The sequence below is a fragment of the Manis pentadactyla genome, chromosome 2 (assembly GCF_030020395.1).
Source record: "Manis pentadactyla isolate mManPen7 chromosome 2, mManPen7.hap1, whole genome shotgun sequence".
NCBI classification, from domain to species: Eukaryota; Metazoa; Chordata; class Mammalia; order Pholidota; family Manidae; genus Manis; species Manis pentadactyla.
In genome coordinates, this window is record NC_080020.1 from 45,273,880 (window position 1) to 45,293,753 (window position 19,874).

The 19,874-nt window shown below is 47.3% G+C and overlaps 1 long non-coding RNA gene across 2 annotated transcripts in view; it reads right to left on the reverse strand.

The window, feature by feature from the left end:
* Positions 1-1,978: 1,978 nt before the first annotated feature.
* Positions 1,979-19,874, reverse strand: part of LOC118911995 (uncharacterized) — a 45,204-nt gene continuing 27,308 nt past the window's right edge. The window contains exons 5-6 of one of the 2 annotated variants that reach the window (XR_008993702.1): positions 4,564-4,732; positions 1,979-2,176 (exon numbers count right to left, since the gene is read on the reverse strand). This is a non-coding gene — a long non-coding RNA (uncharacterized LOC118911995). Of the gene's footprint in view, positions 2,177-4,563; positions 4,733-16,838; positions 19,594-19,874 lie in introns of those variants that run through there. The other variant, XR_008993703.1, reaches the window with a different exon arrangement.

The following is a 19,874-nucleotide window of genomic DNA, read 5'->3' on the forward strand; positions in this document are numbered from 1 at the left end:
GGTCCATCAGCATGGTTATGACTTTTGTTTTGAATTCTTTTTCAGGAAGACTGGTTAAATCTATCTCCCCAGGTTCCTTCTCAGGGGAAGACGTAGCAGATGCCGAAGCTGTCTGGGTTAGTCTTGTCTGGATCATATTTTTTTGCCTTTTCATGTTGACAGGTGCTATTGACTGTCAGCTGGGAGCGCCAAACCTTTCACTTGCTACTGGCCTTTCTTTACTGGAACAACTGCAACCCCTAGTGGCTTGTGTTGGGTAATTGCACAGTGTAGACTGGGTCTTTGTGTCTTGCCCGGCCGGAATGGAGGAATTTTCCTTTCTGTGGGTGTGGTCTGCCTTAGGCTGCTTCTCTGCTTTCACAGAGCCCGGAGGGGTAATGGACAGGGGGGCTGTTTGGCTGTTTACCTCCGTGAGGGGTCTCAGAGCTGTTGCCCAGGGGGTTAGTGCACCCGTTTTCCCTGTAATTTCCAGCCACTGGGCTGTGACCTGTGTTATTTCTGTCCAGCTGTTATGTCCCTGTCCCTTTAAGACTTTCAAAAAGCACTCGCTTTTCTTTTTCACAGGGACATCAGCTTCGGAACCCGCTCAGAGGTCTTGCTGCCCTGTTTCCCTAGTTTTCAGCCCTCCACGCATGCACTGTGTCTGCACTCTGGTGCAGGTGGCTGGGGCTGGGTGTTTAGTAGTCCTGGGCTCCCTCTCCCTCCCACTGGGAGCTGGGGGGAGGCGTGCTCGGCTCCCGCCGGGCCGGGGTTTGTATCTTACCCCTTTCACCAGGCGCTGGGCTCTTGCACGTGTGGATGTAGTCTGGCTGTTGTCCTGTGTCTTCTGGTCTCTCTTTTAGGATTAGTTGTCTTTGTTGTATTTTCAAAAATATATATGTTTTTGGGAGGAGATTCCCACTCTCCTACTCACGCCACCATGTTGGCTCCACCCCCTCCTAATCTGCTTTTAAATCCCTCCATTGTATGTTTCATTTCAGATATGGAATTTCTTAATTGAATCTCCAACTTAAATTCATTCCTGAGTTCTTTAATATTTTTCTGTACCTCCATAAGCATGTTTATAATTTTTATTTTGAACTCACATTCAGGAAGATTGGTGAGTTCAGTTTCATTTGGCCCTTTTTCTGGAGTTTGTAAGATTTTGGTCTGAACCATGTTCTTTTGACATTTCATATTTCTGTGTGGTGCCCATTAGTGCCCAGAAGCTCCAGTCTCTGGAGCTGCTCAGCCCCTAGAGTGAGGTTGGGAGTCGTAGGGTAACAGAGCTGGTGCCTGGAGGGAGGAAAGATCTGTTTCCTGATCCCCATCTGGGGTGCCTGTCTCTGGTGTCAGAGCCAGTGGGCCAAGCACACAGGTGTAAGCCTCTGTGCATTGCAGTCTTTAGCTGTTGGAGGTGGGGCCTCCCTCTGACTGGCCTGATGCCAGCACAGTGACTGCTGGTTTGCGAACTGGTGTGGGTAGGCTAGGAGGAAGGTGCAGCAGGCTGCATATCACAGTGGGGGTCCTCGGAGCTGAGTAGGCAGCCAGGGGGATGGAATGCCTGAAGCTCCTCAAAATTCCCAACGAGCTGGGCAAAACCCGCCCAGACAAGCTTGTCTTCCTATCCCTTCTCCCCTGCACAGCAAGCTCTGTGCAAACCCACCCCTTCAGCAGCCCTCTGGCTGCTAGGAAGAGTCTCAGACCGCCTGCATTTCCTCTGACACAGAGAGGTCGGATGTGAATCCCCTCCCCCACAAACGGCGGGAATCTCTCTCTCAAGCACTCCACCTGTCCGAGCTCCCCAAGGTCCAGAGCACCACACAATATAGGTTTATGCCCACAAAGCAGATCTCCAGGGCTAGGTGTTCAGCAGCCCAGGCTTCCACCCCTCCCCCACCACCAGCCCCGCCCCCTTTCTCTTCCTCCTGCAGGTGAGCTGGGGTGGGGGAAGGGCTTGGGTTCCGCCTGATTAAAGCTTTCTAAGGTTACCCTGGTTCATGAGGTCTGCTCAGTTTGTTAGGTCTGTATGCAGTCTGGTTCAGCCTTCTTTCCTGTTGCTATTTTAGGGTTAGTTGTATTAATTAACTATATTTTCATACTATTTGTGGTTTTGGGAGTTCTCCATCTCACCTCCTGTGCCACCATCTTGAATCTCTCTTGCCTTGAGTTGAACATTTTATTCACCAGAATTCTCCTGAGAAGGAAAAATGCATTTATTGGGGGTTGTGAGTCCCCATGGACACCTGAGTACAAGAAGGGGGCTCTCCTATAGGAGGAAAGAGAACTTCACTTATTTTTCCAGAGAAGGAGGAAGGAAGGAGAAGCTCAGATAGACCTGCAAGATGGCAGAAGGCTGTGTGGTCTAAGGCGATCTCTTCCTATGCCCTCTCAAATCATGAATAACATGGCTAAATTCATGACATGCTCAGGGGCAGATTTTCAGAAAACTGGTAAAGGTGCCAAGCTCCACGCACAGACCAACATGGGCCAGTCCCAAGGCAGCTCATGCAAACACAAGGGCCAGGAGAGAGAAGGAGGCGTGAAAATATTCTCCACCTGGACTGGCATATGGTGCAACATGAACCTCAAGGGTGGGGAATTGGGCTATGAGTTTCATTGAGCCCACTCTCCAGAGCACAGAGAGCCTGCGGTGACAAATACAGCACATTCCTATGCTGACAACAGCTATCCCTGCCCTCACCTTGCATGAAATGACTTCAGGGGACAGACAGGGCTCTTCCCATTTCCCTCCCCTCCTTTCTAGCTGGAATCCCTGCCCTACGGCTGGGCCTACAGCAGCTGCCTCCCCAACACCCCCTCCACTCTTGCTTGAGGGCACCCTCACCTGGGTAGGGCAAGTATGGTTGGTTGAGAGTGGGTGCTCTGGAAACATAGCCTCTCTACCCAGTGCACAGGCTTTGCACCCTGGCAACCATTTCCCCCTCCCTTAATTGAAAACAAAGTTGAATTCATAATTTTACAATTTTTCAAAACTGCCTAACTCCGAGGAGGGAAAAGGGAGCTTTCAGTAACCCCTATTCAGTAGCCAAGAATTAGCAAGGAAAACACTGCTTCCCACTTTCTAATTGATGCCTCTGCCAAGGGCCCCAGGTATGTGGGCTCCTGACCATGCGTCTTTGGGGAATTAGCCTCAGGAAACATATCCTCCTGGGCCATGTGCGCTTCCTGTCGCCGGCAGGACTCCGAGTCTCAGTGGATGCTAATTTTCTTAATACAAAGCCACTTCTTTTTTCAAAATGAAAAATGACTTGTTAAACCCCTCCTGGGTCGCTTTTTTTTCCTCCTAGAGAAATACATTAAAGTAAACAAACTTGAAATGTAAAATGAAAACAGGGGCCCCTGAAGCACCTGCAGGGTTTTACCAGCTCACATTACAAAGCCCCGTCTGAAGTGGCCCGACAACTGTTTCCATTACAAATAGCCAGTTCTCTTGAAAGTAAGGCAAAAGCCAAATTAGTCAGATTACATCAGGATATATTTTCCTGTAGCATAAGTTCTTTGGAAACACCTGCTTGACATATTTCAGATGTGTACCATGGCAAGCCAGGCCCTCGGTGATTTCAGGGCCTCATCAAAGTCTCAACAAAAATGGGTGTTTGGGTTTTACTAAGTAAAACTGGGTGAGATCCCTGTGTGGAATTTGAGTTGCTACAGACTGGCTTTCTGGCACCTTTTAGCTGACAAGTTTTAACCAACTCTTGTCCCTGCAGTGCTTGACGGCACCAGGATGATCCTAGAACTCAGGCAACCTGTGTCAAACCGCCCGTGGATGGCAGCAGGGAGCAACGTGGGGGTTAGTCAGGGAGGCTTGAAGGGCTGGGATAGAGGAGAAGGAGGTTCTCACTCCATGGGAAATGGTAAGACTGGGGAAGAGAACAGAGCCCACAGTCAGGCAGAGAGCTGCTGGAGCAGATAGATACAGGCAGGGGATGCTGCAGGTCGCAGCTGTGGAGACACCCCACTCCCTCTTTTCCTATACCCTGATTAACATTCCGCTCTTGACAACCTTCTCCTACTTTAGACTTTATTATTTATTCTGTTACCTCTCGGTAACCATGGATAACTTACTTTTTCAAATTATCTGCGTTGCTTAGAAAGTGCCTGGTCAAGTGGGTTAAAAGAATTATGATAAATACACAATATGGAATACTACATAGCCAGCCAAATGCATCAAGGAGAATGACAGGAACTCACGGAAAGACCTTTAAGATTTAGCAAGTGAAAAAAAATTCAAGTTGCAAAACAATACAAAGATTATCCTATTTATTAAAAAGGAGGTGGGAGAACAAAGGCATGTGCATATATACACTTACGTGCCAGAAAATGCATAGCAAGTCAACAGGGAGAAGAGATGGTCAACTGTTAATACTAAACACACACACACACACACACACACACACACACACTGGGGAATGGGAGGCAAGAGAGATGAGAAGGATTTTCATATCCTCTTTGGAATATGCTTGAAATGTTCATAATGAAAATGAAGTCATGTATTTCTTGTGTAAAGAGAAATGCCCACAATAGAATAATATAAAAAGTGTGTATGAGGGGCGGTACCTCAGTACTCCAGTTGAGTTCCTACATCCTGAAAACTGAAGAATCCGCAACTCCAAGTGTGTGATGGGCATGGTGCTGGAGAATTGCTGGGCTCTGGGTCACTGGATTTTCTTGCACTGTGACTGAGTCAAATGCCAGCCCAAGATGCACATAGGCAAGCTCACAGGTCCTGGGAAGTGTTCATCAACAATGATATCAGTGTATCTAGCAGTGCAGTAAAGAATAAAATCTCTAGGCTCGGCCAGCCTGGATCAACATCCTGACCTGGCCTCTCACAGACAACAGGATATAGGACACCTTCCTTGACCTCTATGTCTTGTTTGCACAGCTATAAAATGGGGAGGAGAATAGAAGCTACCTAAGAAGATGATCATGGGGATTAGAACAGGTAAATCAGGTAAAACACTTAGTGCAGCACCTGGTACATGGTAACACCCTAAATATGGGACATAAAATAGGGGTTTTCTTTTAACATTAATATGTCCTAAACAAGTACCTGGTAGGGTCCAATTCAATGGGTGAACATTTTCCCCTAAAATGAGGATATGGGCTTTGCCCACTGGCAGGGTAGGGCCACACTAATGGCCCATGTGTCAATGGAACAGGATTGGATTCTCACGTACCCATCAGAGAGACTTTGATCCTGCAGGGAGAGACCCAAGACACATAGACACAAGACTCAAGTGTTCCTCAGGGGAGGTGCTCCAGTAGGTTGGCCAGAGCAGGATGCTGATGCAGGACTCCGAAGGTAAGGAAAACTGGTCACCCCTAATCAGGGAGCCAGAGACCACAATGCTTTGCTGGAGAAAAGTGGGGAGGGACAGGGAGGTGTCCCACCCCAGCTGCAGCACCTTGCTGGGGCACACCAGCTGTATGAAAAGACCAGGGTGGAATCAAACAGGCTGAGTTGCTTAAAGCCAGGAAATTATTGACCTGGAGAGCAACCGTAGACGATAGACAAATGTGACACGTGCCAGGTCCAGCCTGCCTTCTATCCCAAGCGGCAGGAATCTTAACTGTGCAAACTCTGAAATCAGCCCCTGGACTCTTTTGTCTCATACATCACAGCCCAGATCGTCAGCACAATTCCCCCTGGTAGGGTTTTTATGACTGGTGATGATGTAAGGAGGCAGAGAAAACACAGCTGGTCCTGCGTGCAGTTTACAGAGAGTGCACTGGGAGAATGTGTGCCTGTCCCCAAACACCAGCCCTTACAGCTGCTCAGCTCCCCTCCAAAGGCTGAGGGTCTCCACCACCTCTCATGGAAGGAAACACATGGCTCAGACCAAAGGGACATTTCTTTAATTAAAAAAAAAAGTATTGAGATGTTTGGGGTTCTCTTTCCCTGCTCCCTTCATCAGTGAGTCCTCATTCTTGCCCCCATTACCTATTGAATATCTCTCTCAAATTCAGCACTTTTTGCACACCCAGTAGCATTTCTTGGGTTGGGCTTCATTCTCTCTCCCTCAGAGTCTGTAAGCACCTTCTAACTGTTCTTCCTGCCTTCTCTCTTGGCTCCTCCAATCCTGTCTCCACCCAATAGCCAGAGGGACTTTCTCAAACATAAATCATATCTGTCTCTCTCCTGTTTAAAATTCTTCAATTGTTCCCTACCGGTTCCAGAATAAAGTCTACCCCTTTTGCATGGTACAGTCGATTCTTGTTATTCATGGTAGTAGTGTTCTATGAAGCAAACATTGAATTAACAAATACTGAGCCAATCCTCTTAGGAGAAATATAGGGCTAGAGTCCTGTGAGCCTCTAGTCACATTTTTGTCAACCCATAGTTGTACCTTGTTGTACATGTGTTTCTGTTTAATTTTTATATATACAGTAATTTATGTTGGCAATTCATCAACATTGAACTCACGGCCAACAGGACTACAACTGATGCCTCAATGAAACTTATCTAATACATGTGTTTTCTCTACAAGGTCCATCACGTCTTCCTTGAGCTTAAGATCACTAGACAGTACTTCAGCACTTTGCCTGGGGGCCATTTCAAACAGTGAAATCACCATGAAAAAGCACAAAAATGGGAAAAATATGACTGTGGAAAGGACACTTGTTTATAGTATGAGAGCCGAAACAAGAAGGTAGAGTGTCCACCTCTTCACCCTCAGCTGGAAATATGTGCATCAGGTGACATAAATTTTTCATTGCTCTCCACACATCTTTGAATGACCACAAAAGCACTGTGAGTATTGACTTTAGGGTTATGAATAAATTTTAGAGAGTGGGTGGATTCACAAATATGGAATCTGTGAACAGTGAAAGTCACCTGTATATATTACCATTGCTAGCCAGCACCTTCTTCCATTTGGGAACAGAATGAAGACAAGAGTGGGCACATGACAATGCAGAGCCACCCCTAAAGTACTATTCCCTGGCTGCAGTGATTGGTCCAGAGACTGGCACATGACTCAAGCACAGCCAATGGGAGACCTCTCCTGGGATTTTTCTATGGAAATAGGAGGGATGATTTTTAATCCACAGGATAGACTTGGAAAGATGTGGCTCTGGGCTGCTGCTGACCAAGTTCCTTGCCATGCTGGCCACATGTGGTAGGAAAGAATGTAACTGAGGAGGGAGAGACTTGAGAGACAGAAACCACATAGCAGTCAAATCCGGTTTTTCTGTGCCTCTGCCCTCAAGTCTCTGAGCTACCCCAGGATCCTTCACAAATCCCTTCTTCTGCTTGCCCTAATTTAGATGATCTTACAACAAAAAGAGTCCAGGCTAACACAACGTAGGGGGCCTTCCCTGACCTGGCCCCCACCAACCTTGCCTTCTATCATGATTTTACATCCAAAGTTATATCCCACGACACAGAGACCCTGGGAGTTCCCTGCAGTACCCTGCAGTTCCTCGCCCTTATGTCTGCTCAAGCTGCCCCTTCCACCTGAACCTGCTTCCGTCACCCCTTAGCTCTGTTATCCAGCCTTTGGCCTCTCACGCTAGGCTACCTGCCCCTCTCTTCATCTTCCTGTTGTGCCCAGACTGCGGTTCCCTCTCCTCAGGGTTCCCACAGCGCCAAGACCCAGCACTTCTCTTCAACACATGATGTTGAACTTACCTGTTTATAAAGCATGAATGCCTTGAAGGTGGAACCAGTTCATGCATCACATACCAGGGGCCTGGTACACTGGGGATGTCCACTGGCAAGGTGGCAAACTGTTGAATTTTTGGCCTGAAATGCCAAGTCCAGGACTCTGCTGCCATTTCTTTGCTGAAGCTAAGCCAATACTGCTGAATTAGACCTGTGATAAAATGCTTCACATCTGAATGGTGGCCTATAGTTCAGAAAGCGTTTCTCCATGCCTGATTTCATTTGAGCCTCACCAGAGACCCAGGAGGTGGCTGGATTGTTCTCTCCTTTGAGGAAACTGAGACAGCAGTGCTGCTGTCCCATGTACATAACTAGAAGGTGACAGAGCAGGACACAGAATGCAGGCTTTGGTTTCAAGCACAGTGAGTTCTGGACCATGACAAAAAGCTGGGCCTTTCTTAGATTGACTGTCCCTAAAACTCAAGCAAACTGTCAACCTCATCTCATGCTATGAAGAAATAGGTGGAAAGCGCCACATGTGGGAAAGGACAATGATCTGTCCTGTGCTATGGGGACTCAGCTATCCTGGAGAAAGGAGCACCTCTTATTTTATTAGCCCCAGTTAACACGCACTTAGTGAAAACTAGACAGAAAATATGTTCAACCTTTATGAAATGTTTTCTACATGTTTTAAATGCTCTGCAGGCCCTGTCTTCTTTAATCCTCACAACCTAGTGATCAACTCATCCCACTTTTCTGGGAATGTCCCAGGCTTAAAACAGGAAGTCCCCCATCTAAGAAACTCCCTCAATCCCAGCTAACCAAGATGGTTGATCCCCATACCTCGCAACAATGACTGAGGCAGGTATTAGAATTGCTCACATTTTACAGTCTGAGGCTCAGAAAGGAAAGTGACTAGCAAAGGTCACACAAATAATTAGCGGCAGAGCTAGGATACAAACCAACATCCCCCCTGACTCTCAAGCTCTTCCCAGTCCTCAGCAAGGCCTCTGCTATCAACCATCTAACCAACTAGTTAGTCATCTGGAATGTATTAGCAAAATTGAGGCATCACGCAGGAAGAGTGGGTGTCAGGCCACAAACATTATACAGCCATGTAAAAAGGGAAACAATGCCTCTAACCACCATGTTCATTGGGCCTATATTTCTCATCTGACCCTAACTACAGTTGTGTCTACAAAGGGCTTGCAGAACAGCTAGTGGAACAACAAGCTTCACAGATGTTTTTCCCCCACTGAATTGGCCAAAGATTTGACTGTAACTGTGTCTGTACCCGATGCCAAAACAACAAGCCAATTAATCCAATTCCTTTGGCCAATACAGTGGAAAGAGAAAATAAACAAAGCTGGTTCTCTAAGTCAGATGACCCAGTTGAAGAATGAATCTGGCTGGTTATTTCACTACACCGACTAGTATATTTGGGTATCAGGTCACCTTGAAGCCCTGGGCAGACCCAGCCTGAAATAGTTGAATAACCAAGTTCTATTTGCAAGGTTCATATGTGGCTCCTATCTCCTCAACTTTAATAGATTAGATCAAATTGATGATGGGAGTTGTTCATTTTCCATGTTATGTAATGACTACCCATGCTAAATGCTTGCTGGGAATCATTATTTTCAAAGGCCTCTGAGTTCATTACGTAAGAGGCACTAGCTCATGCCTTATGAGTGGACCAGAGCAAAAATGACATTTAAGATATTACACAAGTTTTAAAACGAGTGGCTTTACAAATAAACAGTGATTTTTAAAAGAAAGGAGGAAAAAGAGTTTATAAACCCAATAAAGATGCAGCAGGGGCCAAGCAAGATGAAAAGAAGACATTTAAAGCTGCGGTGGGCCACCTTCCGAGGCTTCCAGAACACTCAGATGCAGACTAATTCCTCACGCAGATGAAGGACGGGGCATGTTCTCAGAAATGCCAACAAAAAACTTACTCTCACCCCACCCCATCACCACCATGAAGTTTTCTGGATTCAACATACAAAGGAAGAGGAAGCCAGCAAAGGATTTCACCAAGGATGACCTGATTGTCCAGTCCTTCTCTGGCTCTTTAAGAGATGTAGCCCAGGTACCTAGCCCGGCTCACCTGGCTTCCCAGCTAAGAGCCCCAGGGCAGGTAATAGACACTTTCCTAGTTTGCTACTCACTTGGATCTCACTAGCTTACCTATTAGAGCAGCCAGCAATGGGTAACATCTATTAAGCACTTACTGTACACCAAACCCTGTTCTAAGCACCTTACCTACATTGTCCCATCTAATCTTCACAAAACTTTGTGATAGATGCTTTTATCAAACCCAATTTAAAATTGAGGCATGGAGAAGCAAAATGACTTTTCTCCTGGTTCCCACAGTGGTGGAGTCAGGGCTTGAAACCAGAAGTCTAATTCTAGAATTTTTTGTTCTGTGTATCTGTTCTCACACCCCCAGACTCTCCAGCTATTAGTGCCATAGTCTAGCTCCCACTAACCCAGTAATTGTCTTAGGCTCTCCGTATTTGAGAACCTAGCTGGAAGACCAACCTGAGACTGAGTGTGCCGCTGTGGCCACCACAGGTGGCCCTGCAGGGGAAGGGGGAGATGGAGAAGAGGGTGGCTGGAGGATAGAGGAGGTATTTGCCAACAGCAAAGGGCCAAGGCTCAGGGATTTGCCTTGAGTCCTTTCAAGAGAGGAGCTAAAGACGGAAGTCAAAAAGAGCTAAGTATGTGCCAAAATGTGTCAGATAGCAAATGAAAGAAAACCTAATTCAAACTGGCTTGAGATAGTCAATTTATCTGTTCATATAAGAGCAAGTCTGGGGGTGGGGGAACGGGCAAGCGGGATTTCAAATTCAGTTGATCCAGGGTCTCAATGTATCATCAAGGATGTGGGGTCTTTCTGCCTTTTCACCCACCGACCACAGCGGCCACTTCCTCCTGAGCCTGGTTCTCCTTGTGTCTGTGAGATGGCTGTCAGTGGCATCCCTGGCTATTGTGTGCTCACCAGGTTTGCTGTAAGATGAAGAGAGTCTGGCTCCCAGGGTCCCTCTCAAAACAGTGAGAAATCTTCTTTTCCCAGAAGGTACCCCCCTATTGACTCTGCCTAGAACTCATCCTGGTCACAACACGGAGTGAGCCCCCACAGAATGCTAGCTGAATTGGACCCTCGAGGAGTTGCGGCTATGGGGACACTTAAGGTGCCTTCTCCTCACAAAACCCACCAATAAATGCATTACCCTCAAGTAGGTTTGGGTGCAGCAGATACTATTAATGGTACTAGGGAACCATCTAAACCCAAGAAACACCCCCCCGGGGATTCCCAGAAATAATCAAGGAGACATTGGGGAGCTCAGTGTCCTACATTGTGTGAATTATAAAAGTCTGTGAATTTTGAGCACATTTGCACCATGAAACTGGAGACCCCTGGGTAAAATCAGGTTACATTTACTTTCATGACCCTTTTGGAGCCACTTGTATCTCCACCTAACCCTCAGCCCTTTCCCAGATTGACTTGCTCCCTCTGGCTCTTTGCTTCAGAACAATGGGTAAGAAACACCCTCAGCCGGCACAGCCTGTTCCAGATGGTCAATTATCTTTGCTTCCCAGTCAGGGGAGAAGCTCAGACATCAACCAACTCCATTTATTCATTAACTTACACAGCCCAAGTAGGGTAAAAGGAAGTTGGCTTAAGTAACTGGGTTTCCAGTTCTGGCTCCAATCATTTCAATAACCCCATTTCTTCTCCCTTCAGCCTAAAAGTCCTCTGCTTGGGTCTATCTCTAAAATAGTGTATATTTAGGAAATGCAAAGGCCAGAAAAATGACCCTTGTCCCCAAAACAGGTCAACCTATCTGTCTCATCAATCCACACACAAACAAGCAATCAACAGGCAAAAAGAACCTTAACATGAGACATTGGCATATTTCATACCATCTGCAAGACCAAAGAACTCACTCCCACACTTGCTGGTGGCTCACAGCCGAGATCCAACTTAAGTTGCCCTTGACAAAGACTCTCTCCTTGGCCGAAGTTTAGTTTGGCTCCTCTGAGCCCTCTTCTGGACAAGGCCTCAGCTTTGGACTTCCATGTCCGTCTTTGCTGGGTCCAGTCTTTGCAGGAATCCTGCTAAGTCAGTCTAGCAAGAATTCCCCTCCACCCTTGATATCTGATCAAGTTCCTCATCCCCTACCTTCATTGTGTAAGTCCTTGGCCTGCCTTTAGTGAGAATCCTTCCCAGTCAGTTAGGCAAGAATCTACCCTACACTTGATGTCTCCTTTTAGTGACTTTCAATCCACTGACCCTCTCACCCTGCTCCTTGGCTGTAAATCTCCACCCATCATTGTATTCAGAGTCTTCCTGAATAAAGTCTTACTCACCCTTTAAAAATAATTTTTTCCTTAACACCTACAGCTAAGGAAAGCTGTCTCATCCACAGTTACACTCCCTGCCCACAGAAGCCCACATCCAATGGCAGGTTGGCACAGGGATGCAAAGGCCCAGCATCCTTGCCTCAATTCAGCATATCTCTGAAGGGCCTCTCAGCTTCAGAGCCCCTGGGGACCAGTTGATGCCCCTGTGGCAACCGCATCACAGTTCAACTCTTACCTGCCTCGTCTTGCTGCCCTGTCTCTGTATGGGCAACTGCTAAGGGTAGCAAGGGACCGTCCCCTAAAGGGGCCAACATGGACTCGTGAAAGGGATGACATGCTGGCTAAAGAGCACAGAAAATAATTGGAAAGGAGAGGTTTATCCATATGGGCCCACTCCCTTAGGATACAGGATTTAGCACCCTAGCAAGGACCCTGGGAGAAAGCACCAAACATGCTACTTGGTGGTTTTTAGAATGGCTGACACTAAGTGCAGTAAAAATGCCAGAGTTCAGGGTGCTGTGCACCATAGGTCAGGGTTGATAGTAGGAGACCCTGTTACAGGATTCCAAGACAGCAAATGGATCAGAAAATAGTAGAGGCCAGGCGGTGGTGTTGAACCATCAGAAGCAAGGTCAGTGCAACCACAGGAATAAGCTGCAAGATGAACTGGCAGTTGAGGGACCAGCCCCCTGGGATCTATGGGAGTGGTGAAGAAAATGCTGTGTCTCTAGAGGCAAAACAGAGGGACTCCCAGAAGGATAGTTCTCAAACTAAACAATGAAAAGGAATCAAGGATGACTGATCAGGACACTGGCAACAAAATGTTATGATCTCTTGCCCACTTTTCAGACCTGAAAGCTGTCAAGTAAAGAGGACCCCGTGAGGAGGGCCCCTGGGACACCGCTGTGAGTATATATGGTGATAAAACCCCCAGTCATTCCCCAGAGGGATCGATAGCCACTTACTCAGATAAAATATCCAGACATCTCAAAGTCTGTTGGATTCTGGATCTGAGTGGCAGCATCACTGTAGTTCCCTGTAAGCCTGGGGACGGAGGGAGTCAGGTCATCAGTGGAGGCCTGGCTCCCCTGGCTCACAGTGACCCACCTAGTGGTCATTCCCCTGGTTCTCAAGAATAGAAGTGGAATGGACATTCACTGCAGTTAGCAGAACCCCTACACTGGCTCTCCTAATGTGTGAGCCATCCTGGAGGAGAAAACTGAGTAGAAGCCTGTAAAACTGCCCCTCATCCCTCAGCCAAGGTATTAAGTCACAAACAATATTACATGGCAAGAAGAGTCTTTAAGGAGCAAAGGGGGTGGTCTCCGTAATACCCCCTTTTAATTCATCCAATTGGCCCCTACAAACACCAGATCGATTTGGGAAGATGAAAGTAAACTACCACGAACTCAACCAAGTAGTAGCTATAATGACAGCTGCTGGTACAGATGGAGGATCTTTGCTAGAGAAGAACGTGGCTCTGATATATGGCATGCAGCCCTGGCTCTGGCAAATGTATTCTTTTCTGTCTCTGTCAAGAAGGAGTACCCAGAGCAGTTTGCAATCCCCACGGAACAGTCAACAGTATAAATTTATAGTCTTACACTAGAGCTAAGTTAACTCTCCCATACTTTTTCATAACATAGTCCAAAGGGATCTGGACCATCTGGACATTCTGCAGAGCATCCCATTCATCAATGACAGACATGGCAAGTATCGCTATATCGATGACATCATGTTAATCAAACCGAATGAGCAAGAAGCTGCAAATATGTAGGAGGCCTTGATAAGACACATGAGCTCCAGAGGTTGAGAAATAAACCTGACAAAAATTCAGAGACTCTCCACATCAATGAAATTATTAGAGGTCTGGTGGCCTGAAGCATGTAAAAGTCACTGTATTATGTAAGGGGACCTCCCCTCCAAACTAAAGGACAAGTGCTGTGCTCACCCAAGAATCTCACAGTGGGCAGAAAGCTGCATCAAGGAAATGCATTCATCCACCCATCCACTTAAAACTTGTTGACCGCTACCCTGTGCGGCCTACTCTGTGCTTGAGATTGAGGTGGGGTAGGGTGGGAACTATTTGATGGTCATGAGATCCACATGTGACCCAAGAAAGCCCAGCTCCTGCCTTTTACCACCACCACCACCACCCTCCCACCAGAGAGAACCTGAACAGAAGAGAAACAGAGGAGCCATTTTAGAAACAGCATCTCAGGCAATCCTTACAAAATGCAGAGCGCCCTGCACAAGGGTCAGGGTCAAAGTGAGGCCACTGATTCCGACTCCAAATCTTTTAGTTAAACTCTCTTCAAAACTCCCTCCCTTGCAGTGAGCACTCAATAAAAATCCAGACTGTCTTGCAGGAAAGAGGGTTTCCTCAGGGGGATGTGTGTATTAATCAAGAGAACTTATGGAGTCAGGTTGGGGTTTTTTTCCCCCTGACTTGTGGATATTTTTGAAGCTGGCTTGCGGTGTGCACACACCCTATCCTCTCAGAACGCTTGGCCTCTGAGAGCTCCTCAACCTCTCCCTGGGTTCTGCTCAGTGGCCACTGAAACAACAAACATCCCTCCATTTGTACACAGTGAGCTAGAGACAGGCCAACTCCGAAGGATCTCTGCGGCTTCCAAAACTATCCAACAAGCTTGCTGGCGCTGGTTCATGTTCTTCCAGGTTTCAGTGGGGACAGAGGCTGAAAATTGGCCTCTTGAAACACCCTTGGCTGAACTGAGTGAGTTCAGGAAAAGAAAAGAAAGAAAAAGAAAAAAAGAAACACAGGACAACTGCTCCAAAAAATTCCCATCAGGCTACAGTTGTGTCACTCCATCTGACCCCATATCCAAAGTAGGTTAGCCATCTTAATAAACTAAAATGTCCCAAAGCTAGGGCTTATCGCATGGTGTCATAGAAAGCACAGAGGTTTTGGTGTCAGAAGAAGCCAAATTCAAATCCTAGCTCTGCTTCTGTGTGGTGTTGAGCTATCCACATAGCCAGTCAGAGCCTCAATTTCCACATCTGCAAAATGGGACTGCAGAGTGGCTATGAGGGACCTGACACACAGCAGATGCTCTTGGAGTCCATTACCATAACTGGACCAGCTATCACAGCATCAGAGCCTGACAGAGTTGGAAAGGGCCAGAGAGAGCACTGTGTCCAAGTTTCACTTAAATATTCAAGCCTTACAGCCCCTGGGGCTTCTGTCCTTTGTCTGACCTCATCCAAAATGGGTAGAGAGGGCTCAAGAAAGAAAATCAAGACATTTTATTAAAAAGAAAATATTAGAAGGCACATTCTCTCACCCCAGTTTCTGAGATTTTGCTATCATCCGTGGATGCTGTGTAGGTCTGATATATGGACCCTGGCAGGGGAGCATGACGGAGGCGGGTGGAGAGGCTGGCCCTTGGCAGCCATGCAGGGATCCGTGACCTCCCCCACGTGTTGTCCCCTGAGCCCAGTGCAGGGGTATAACTCAGAGACTGCATCTGCAAGATGGCCTGGAAATACTTCCAAAGAGGACATGGTGGAGGCAGTAGCTCTCTAAATCACTTAGGAAGAGCTCATTCCCAAGTAACACAAAACTAACGAATGAAGAGAACTTACTGCCTCCTGCAGCCGAGAAAGCCAGAGGCAGAAGTTTCAGCAAACTTAGTTGGCAGCTCAGTGGAGAATAAAAGAAGCTTGTTTCTTTCCATCTCTCCGCTCTGCCTTCTGCCCAAGTCTGCCTCCCCTCAAGGCTGCCTCCCCTCAAGGCTGCCTCCCCTTTTGGCCACAAGATGGCTGCCAACAGCAAGAAAGGCAACCTAGTCCAGTAAGAAAAGAGAGCTCCTCCAACATAGCTCCTATGAAACAAAAAAGCTTCCTTCTCAGAAGCCCCAGCAAATGCTTCCCCAGGACACTTGCCAGTCAGTCACTGAGGTGAGAGTAGTGAGCTGTGAGCACGTGATTAGGCCAACCAGGATCCACCTCCTGGAGCAAGAACTGGAGCCTTGAAATACAAGGGCTACGTGGGTGACAGCACCTCATTGAAAACTGGGGTGTGGACACCAAGATAAAAGGGACAGTGGGTAGCCAACAGCAGCACATGTGCACATCACCACCAAATGCTTTGCCCATCTTAGACATACATCAGCACTGATTCTTCCACGGCACCCACTGCTCTCCACTCCTGGGAAGATAGGCAAACAAATCTGACCAGGTCATGTCTCTCCAGCCGTAGATATGGCTCCCTGATGACTAACGCTTTGGTAGAAAGGGCCCAGGGCGGCCAACTTCCCCAAATCACTGGTCTCTAAACTTTGTTCCAAGAAGCACTTTTGTCCATGGAGCAGTAATTGCAACAAAAAGCAGTGCCTGGGCATTGAGGAGGCTAAATGGTCAGGCTCTGGATGCCCTTCTTCTAACTGAAGCTCACACACCTGCCCCTGGCACCCCCTTAAAACAGGTCTCTGACACCCGCTCAATATTTGCAATCTGGATCCTGGTCTTTGACCCTGCCCCACGTCCTATGCAAATTGCTAAATCCTTCCAGCCTCTGCCTTCAAAGCCCAGTTTCCTGCTTGTGAGTGACCTGCGTCCTCAGAACACCTCCCTGAGATTAGCTTCCCCTCTGGTCCTGAGCAGCCCCTAGACCTTCTATGTCACAGTGTCACCGCTTGCATAGAAGGTCAGCACCATCATTCAGCCAACCTGGAACTAGCCTGCCTCTACCACCTGTCCTACCTGTGTGACCTTGGGGAGATCACTTCACCTGTCCGAGCCTCAGTTTTCCTCTCTATTAAATTTCAAGAACAGTCCACGATTTAGACTAGCAAATATGGCACTGGTTTGACTTAAAATTTGCAGAACCTCTTTTTTATTATCAGTAATGGCTGGAACTGCTTGACCTGTTGAACATTAATGTTAACCACACTCCGTTTAAAAATAAAAATAGAAAGCTCTTTATAAAGGGAATTAGAGTCCCTTAAAGACAACACTTGCACTAAGTGAGCTAGGAGTGGCCCCAGGCTGGTTCCCCAGAGCTCTATAACTTTCTAGAATCTCTCCAAACAGGATGCTTAAAAACAAGTCCCACTCCCAGGCTGGGTCCGCTTGCAAACATGCCTGTGCCTCAGAACCACTTTCTGTGGCTGCTGCTGAAAGCTTTAAAAGCCAAGATGTGCAGGTCCATGTTTTCTCATTGCTGATCCAACACTCCTGCCTTTGAAAACTCAACTGCTAGATTTCACCAAGGCCCTGACAGTGAGCAGAAAGCCAGACGGAGGAGATGCATCGGTCCATTAATTCACTCATTCACGCATGCATTAACTCATTCATTCATTCATCTACCCAAAACTTGTTGACCACTATTCTGTGAAACCCACTCCATGCCTGAGGTTGAGGTGGATGGGGGGAACTATTCGATGGAGTCACGAGGTCCTCACGGGACCCAGGCATGCCTAGATCCTGCCTTTTACCACCACCCTCCCACCAGAGAGAACCTAAGAGGCAAGAGCAGAAGAGAAAGAGGATCCATTTTATAAACAGCATCTCACATGACTCTTATAAAATGCAGGGCACCCTAGACAAGATTCGAGGTCAAAGTAAGGCCACATGTCCCTACTCCAAATCTTAACTTAATATCACCATACCAATGCATGCAGAGAATAAGTACAACAGAGGGAGGAAAAGATGGTGGTGGAGAGCAGAGAACAACCATGAGGGAGAACTGGACCCAGGAAGGGCCCAAATCCTTCTTTCTACCCACAGGTATGGAGAGGAAAAGGAAGACAAATAAGAATGTCCCCTAACCCCTGGAGCCAGGCCTTGCTTATTCAGACATGAAGTGATGGGGTTGATGCGGTGGGTGAGGTAGGGAAGACCGTTCTAGGCCCACTGAAGAGCATGTGCACAGATACAGTGTGAAAAATCATGGCATGTCCAGAGGATACAAGTGGCCTTGTGTGGCTACAGCCAAGGTGTCAGAAAGAAGAACAGGTGAGGCAGGTAAGGTCTGCAGGGGCCAGATTACAGGTGAGTATCTTACAGCCCCACTTTGCCATGGCCCTCAGCATCCCTGCCCTTTGTGTTTACCATGTGACTTACTTTGACCTCTGGATGCCATCAGGAGGGCAAAGGTTTGAAACATACTTCTGAGATTTGGGCCGTCCTCTTGTACTCCTGCCTTTTGCCATGAGAAGAATGTGCTTTACACAACTACTGACCCAAGGAGGATGAGGTATACGAGGCAGACCTGGAACCCGACACAGAGCCCGGAGGGGAGCCCTCCCGGCCAATAGTGGCCACTTCCCAGGCACCCCATAGATGCATGAGCAAGGAGAATAAATGCTTACTGGGGTACGCCACTGAGATTTGGGGGTTATTTGTTACACAGCAAAGACTAATGGATTCTTGTATGCTTAGGTAAGACATGGAATTCATCATGGAGACAGAAGAGAATCATTTGATAATTTTATGCAGCCAGTCCTCTCACAACCTTCCCAGTTAAACACTGGAGTATGAAATACACTCCCTACTCAGTCCTGGATATGTGGGGCACGCATGCTAAATCCTTGCTGATACGCTGACAGAATCATGTGCCTTGGCTTACGCCAGTTCCTCTACCTGGTGAAACTTTGCCCGCCTCAGCCTCCTAACTGGTACAATTTGTACTGCAGGCACCCTGCTCACCACCTTCACAGAGCCTTCCCCAAGCGAGAGGAGGAGCTCCAGCAGATGTTACACTCATGATCTGGCTTCTCCTCTCCTAGGCGGCAAGCCCCTTGAGAGCAGGACAGTGTCTCTCTTCTCTCCAGTCCCGCTCACCCGGGACAGAGAGCCCAAGGTCTGGAGAGAGTCTGCGCCTGGGAAAGGATATTGAATGTGTGACCAAATGAGCCAGCTGACAGCTCTGAGCACAAAGTTAGGCCAATGGCCCTCATGCAATGAATACTTGGTTGCCTGGCTGCCAATGTTTGTCTTAATTAATTCCCTCACCTGTTACTTCTTTATTCTCTCACTTAGAATCACAAACTCCCTCCTGTGTGCTACTCGGCCTCTGCTACAGTAACCTCTTTATTCCATTTTAATAATACCTAGACTATGGACAGAGTGACATAAAGGAAACCTGTGAGTCAAAACATCTATGGTAGGAAAAATCCAGGTGACCTATAAAGTACTTCAGCTTTCCTGAAGACTTCATGTTTGGATCTTATAAATCACAGGCGCCTGTCCTGTGTGGGCCGGGCCAGCCACACCGCATCGAGGTGCCCATCTTTAAGAGGCCTGCTGACCCAATGGTTTGTTGATGCAGGGTATTTATACAGAATTTCCCACATCAATCTTGGTGTGAAAAGGGAGGTGATGTCATCAAATGGTGAAACAACTATCATCTGTAGAAAATCCTAAGCAGTCTCTGGGACAGAGTCCTGCTTGTTTATTTATTCAGGGTGTATGGATCATAAGATGAACACTAAAGCTGTGCGGTGAAGACCAGGAGCTTTACAAGTAGTCATATTCTCTGACCCAGGAATCATTCCCCTTCTAGGAATCTGCCCTAATAAAAACACCAGAGGGGTGTGTGGCAAGATGCACAAAGATTTATGTTCATAGTGTGATTCCTGGAATGGTATCTAGAAAAGGAAAAAAATACAATCATTACTTAAGACAGCTGGAAGGCGGTTAAGCAAACTAGATTACATCCACATAATGTAGTGTTTTGCAGCCATTAAAAATGGTCATTAGGTCCTTACCTCTCCCCTTCCCTTCCCTTCCTGATTAATTCTGTCTAGAAGCCATTAGGTGTGTCTGAACAAGGTGAGTGTCTTCAGGAGGTGAGGGTGGGGCATTCCAGAGCTCAAGCAAGGTGAAGGTTGTATCTACAGAGGGTGGTGGCAGTGGCAGGGGTGGCCTG